Genomic DNA, 6,056 nt, shown 5'->3' with positions numbered 1-6,056 from the left:
GGGGAGTTTACAGCGAGCCAGCTGATTAGGAAAGGAAGCTGTGGACATTGCCCCAGTTTTGATGACCCGGGAAGCAGAGGCATCATTCCTGCTCAGCTAGGCCAGCACTGGTTCTGGTAGGCTGCACTTCCTATTGTGTTAGGTCTTCCTTGGGCTTGAACCAGGACCCCACAATCTCTAGGTGGCCATTCTGGCCCAGGGTGGCCAGGACCAGCCCAATTTTTATCATAGATTCTACCACAAACCCTTTACCCTGGACCGTCCCGTCCAGGAGACTATGGAACCCTTCAGTCCTTGGCACCAAAAGACATGGTAGGGGACAGGGCTGGGGGGCGAGGCACGGGTGGCTAGTCTCAGGACCCCACCCTCTCTAGAGTGGAGCAGGCGGATGATTGGGGTGGGGCCAGGAGCTGGGCAGAACTGGATGCAGCGCTGCCAGCTCCCGCGCGCTTTCAGGGAGCTGGGTGGCGCGGGAGAAGGCCCAGAGGCCTGGGGCGCTCTTTGCTGACTCGGGGAGCATGGGGTGGAACCCCATCCCTAGAGTTCGCTAGCAGTTTCCGCTCATTGGGTACTAACGCGGACTGTTCTAAATGCATTTTTCCCTCCCTTATAGTCTGTTAAATTGACTAATAAACTCAACACAGCGTTCTCTGTGCGGCTTCAAAAAACTCGGTAATTTCGTTAGAAAACGTTGAAATCCAACCCCAAAGTATTCAGCCCAAATGTTTAGTTAAAGTAACCCCGTGGGTTAATAAACTAAACAAAGACAACCCATGCAAAACTGGAGCAATGAAAACCAGGCTAAATAAACGAAGGGAAGTTTATAAGAACCCTTTCGGAGGAAAAAAAGAGAAAAGGCACCGGGCACGGAGGTTTAATGTGAAGCATGTGAGCCAGGCTCAGTTTACAGGTACGCGGGCCGACGGCGAAGAGCGATGTCAAGCGGCCTGGCCGACTGCGGGTGGGTTTGTGCCGCCCGGGAAACCTTACCCGGCGCGGCCTGGAGCTCCCCACCCCGCGGCTGAGCGGCCCCGCCCGGGCCGTGGCGCTCCTTGGGAACCCAGGGCGGCACAGCTTGCGCCCCCCGCGCACCGTGAGCGGAGAGAAGGGCGTGGCGAACCACCCTGTGGTGGCGCTCTTCCTACCCGCGAAGGACAGTATTCACTAGTTGGCAAATATCCCGCGCTAAGGGACACTATGCTGTTGGACTGGCTGACGTGAGTCCCGAGCCCACGGAAGTTCCCACTCCCACCTCTCTCGCCCTGGGGCGCTGGCAGCGGACTAAGCTGCGCCATTGACCCCGAAGAAGCGCTGATGAAAAGAAAGGCGGGCTTCGGGGACAGAGGTTTCTACAATTAATTTCGTTTGCCTTTATGGTTCCAAGGACAAGGAGAAACCGACGAGGTAGAAAGCAGAAAACTGGTGAAGGCTAGGTCCAGAAATCAGGAACCATGGTGTTTCTCGTTTTGGATGTAAGCTGTGGAACAACTCATCCTCTTGTCTACCTCGCCCACAAAGCAGATTCAGCCATGAAAAGAAAAAAGAAAAAAAAAAGGGGGGGCGGGGGGGAGTCGATGGAAGAGGTTTATTTTTCAGATCACTTTTTAACTTCCCTCTCCTGGGCTTCCTCGTCCCCTGTCGCAGGAACTCCTTAGAGGGGCGGCCCCAGCCGTCGGAGCTGATTCTGGGCGCTCCGCTAGGAGATCAGAGGCGACACAGGTTCGGTGGTAAAGGAACCTTCAGGCTGCTGGACAATGGCGAGGACCTCACACGGGGGCTCCACATCTTCCCCCAGCCGCTTTAGGCTCCCGCCGCTTCTTTATTCCACGTGGTGAATCCTTGGAGTCTTCTACCGCCGGGGAACCAATGGGTCGACCGGGGAGAGCGAGAAGCGCAGGAGATGGTTTGATAGGAAGTGTGGGTTTTAATGTTTTAAAGGGCACAATTGAAAGAGGGTTATTTTTTTTTCCCCTGGCCAAGGTGGGAATCGAGGAAGACGTAGAAGAAGAAGAAGAAGAAAAAAAAAAAAAATCAGACGACGACGGGGGGGAAAAAAAAAGTCAGGCGAAACACAACACATTTATCTATCAACCGCTAGACAAGACAAAGAGGTTTTAACAACAGTTTGAAAAGAGCGGCCTGTGAATGGTTACTATTCAATTTGTATTTTATTCCCCGCTGGTCATGGAATTGAGATCAGAAGAAAAAGTGAAAACACATGGCTGAGGTCAGGGGATCAGAGAACCACCACATACAGCAAAGGGAAGGGAAAGCAATGGGAACTCGTGTGAAGAAATGGATTATATAAACAGAGCTTACCATCGCCTGCGCCCCATTATCCTATAATTTACCCTGCATGGGAGCATAGAAATATATTAAACTAGTGATAGGTTTTACCATTTCTTTACAACCCAGCCTCGTGCCAATCAAGCCTACTATATACTTTGAGACATGTTTAGAATTCTTGAACTAATGTGTTTATTTTAAATATCACAGGGAAATTATTACATCACCAGAAAATAATGCCAGAGCGGGGGTCTGCCGCCCTTTTGAAGTCCTGCTGCAACGAAACATGATTTTAATTACATAATCACTTTGAAACTATAATTATACAATAAACGATGAGGATTAAGCGGGAAGTATAGAGTACATTAAAAATTGCTTAGGTCTTGAGAAAACAAACTGAACATGCAGGGGTAAAAGAAAGAGATGAAATCCGAGGTCCCGGGTAGGGGGTTGATAAATCCCTACAATCGCCGCCTTCTGAGCTGCGGTGGGGATGGGAGCCTGGGGCTCTCTTTGCCTGGCCCAAGGGAGGGTGGGCTGTGGCCTGAGTCGTGTAGCTTAGTAAAAGCCAGTAAATTTGAGACAGAATCAAAGAGAAGCGCTAAGGATGGCCGCGAGTGAGTTTGCTAACCTTTCTGCACCAAGACAAAGTTGTTACTTAAGCGTTTAAGAGATGCATTTACATTGAAACCCATCATACATTAGAATGCCACGGGGATGTTGAGTGTTGCCAAAGACTGTTTTGTTGGCTCTTCCCTTTCAGGAGGAAAAGCATCCAACACGAATGGTGTTGTGGATGCCCTGATGCCTGCAACGAGTTTATAAACAACTGCGGTGCGAGTGCCAATTCCCCAGGCACGCCTGGTTCCTGGGATGCACACGCGTCAACTACTCACTCAGCCTCATTTTAGCTTTCTGACTCTGGACCCCTTTCCTGAAAGCTGTCCTGCCTCCTAAATTTGCTTCTGTTTGTGTTTTTGTTGAGGCCAAAGGCAAGCGCAAGGGTTTTCCTTTTAAAGGTAGAAACCTCACTGCGCCCAGAGGCCACCCTGGCATCTCTCTCCTTCCAGTTTCCGCATGCCCCAGAATTCCTACAGAGCTCCCAACTCTGTAGAACTTTGGTCTTTCTTGCCTTAAAGTTCTGGTGGGAGCCAATGCCTGGAGCCCCAAGGACAAGGGTTCTAGGTTTGGTTACAGAGTCCCACACGCTTTGGGAGGCAACCTGGATGGGAGGCATCCTGGAGACAGAAATCATGGAATGGATTCCGAAGTAGTCGTTGTGGCTTTTTTTCTTTTTTTTTTTCAGTAGAACCTATTTTTCCTGCTGGGATATCCAAAGCTTGGTCCAGGCCTCTTCTTGAAAAGACAGGTTTTTAGGAGAATGTTATCACCAATACTTGGATCACCTTTAATATTACACAGAAGGTGCCCTGGGCAAGGGCAGTTTGGAATGTGGGAACCTGGGGCAGCTACATTTTACATATAAAGAGTTAAATGCTACCATCCCCAACGGAAAGGCATACTCCAGCCTAGAAGGGCACTCAGGCTTTTTGTTCAAGCAGAAAATTGTGATTGAAGAAGCAGCAGGGATGTTAAAATTCCTGCGCAATCCAGAAGGTGTTTTCCCGGAGACTCAGATGTGAGGGCTGAGGGTGGGGGTAGCAGGGATAGACAGAAAGTGACAACACATATCTTTCCTTGCCTTCACTTAGGCCCCAGCTTGCTCCTGACCTTGCCTAAGCCAGCCCTGCATCAGAAGCGAAATAGCATCATCAGAGCCCTGAACCATTAATATTAGGACACACATCAGCATCACATTAGTCTTCAGCGGACCATCAACGACCAAGCAAAATACAAAAGAGAAATAAAGCAGTTCATCCAAAAAAGTCCTACTGTGAATGTGTTTATTTTTTGCTTTCCTTAAGCCCAGGATATAATTTACTCGCTGCCTTCTTGCAAATAAAAATGCTGCACTCTGGTAAGGTTGACAAGCCTCAAGGAAATTACAACTAGGCACCAATTCAGGGCCCATTTTATATGGAGCCTGAGTCCAAAAGCCGCCCATATTTTTTTCCCCCTCCTGATGCATACATGAGAGGTCCAAGATTAAAGGAGGAAAATGAGGAGATTAGACTCTTTGGGAGTAATAGTAACACTAATAAGTATTATTTATCCATCTCTTTACATAACACAGGCAATTTACCTTTGTTACTCTTTTGATGCTGCAGCCATGAGGATAAATAATGCAATACTTACTTTATCAATAATATCAAATAGTTATGCCCTACTACTATCCTACTACTATGGTGTTTTGCTTTAATTTATTCTTCAAAACGTCACTATGTGGGGGTAGGAAGATTCTTCCATTTTACAGATGAGCAATTGAGAATGGGTGAGCAACTGAACAACAGCAGAGATTAATCTAATCTGTCTCAGGTCACATGGCCACAAATCCACAAATGGCTAGAATGACTTAAAAAAAATTTTTTTTTTTGTACTTGGAATTGAATCTAGGGGCATATTCCCAGGGGACTACCTCCCCTTTTCCTTTCTTTTCTTTCTTTCTTTTTTTTTTTTTTTTTTTTGAGACAGGGTCCCGCTAAATTGCTGAGGATGGCCTCGAACTTGTAACTCTTCTGCCTTAGTTTTCTCTGTCGCTGGGATTACAGGTGTGTACCACTGCGCAGGGGAATGGCCAGGATCTGAACCCAAACTGAGATCTCGGCCAGGACCCTCCCACCTAAAGGAAGTGAGGGTTGGGAGAAGTGGAGGCTTATCTGAGGTTCCAATGAGGGTATCCAAGAGGAGTGATTGGGACCCAAGTCTTAGTAAGTAGGGTCTATGACGAATTTCGACCCACCCACGGAGCCATTTCCACCCACCCACAGAGCCATCTGCAAAGCTCAGAGAACTACAAGTTGCCTTCGAGGCCCACAGCACCCTTGGGCCAAAGCATCACGTTCGTGGACCGTGTGCTGCGCCTGAGAGCCGGCGGCATCTTCGTGGAATGGCCGGCAGCGCGTTGAGCTATTTCCTGCGCTGTACATCCTTGGCAGCCTGGCCAGCAGTTTGTTTCGCAGATACTTCAGAGGGGTCGTCGAGGAAGACGGCCTCTCCCTGGGATCCCCGCGCGAGGAGGGGGCCTGGGGATCTGGCCTAGTAGATTGAGAAGAGGGAAGAAGGGGCCTAGCCCGGCGACTGGAGGGGCGCGCCTTGCCCGCGGTTAGGCGCCCTGCTGCTTTCAAAAGGTTGAGGGACTCCGCGCGCACTTGCTCCAGGACCCAGACCACACTGGGGGCAGAGGCGCTCAGCCATCCCACACTAATCCTCTCCTGATAGCACTCTCCAGCGTAGACTTCTCCTTCTCCATGAGTTCGAACTCCCTTCAGAGCAGAGCTGAGACGTGGCCGGGATGCAGAGAAGTTCCAGAAGTTGTTCAAGGGGACAGTTTGGAGGTTGTTTCTGAGATGTGTTGGTTAAAACCATAAGGAAACCGCGCCATCCCTTCTCAGCCTTTGCCATCTCTGGAAGGTGGCGGCATCAGTAGTGATTTGCAGATCTGCACGACTTCGCCAAGGATCTGAGGCCATAGCTGCCATTTATTGGCGCCGCCTGCGGGCCGGGCCAAGCTTTTGGCATGCAAGCTTTGTCTCATTTCCTGGTGATTGGCTAGGCAGACGAGATCATACTACTTGGAGAAGAAATTGTCCAAGTGGCTTATCACAGCAGCAGCACTTCTAGGAGAGGAATGATGCCAGCTCCCTCTCATT

This window comes from Marmota monax, unplaced genomic scaffold (genome assembly GCF_021218885.2).
Source record: "Marmota monax isolate L192 unplaced genomic scaffold, Marmota_monax_Labrador192_F-V1.1 WCK01_AAM20220418_F8-fsc00018, whole genome shotgun sequence".
NCBI classification, from domain to species: Eukaryota; Metazoa; Chordata; class Mammalia; order Rodentia; family Sciuridae; genus Marmota; species Marmota monax.
This window is presented reverse-complemented; position numbering follows the sequence as displayed.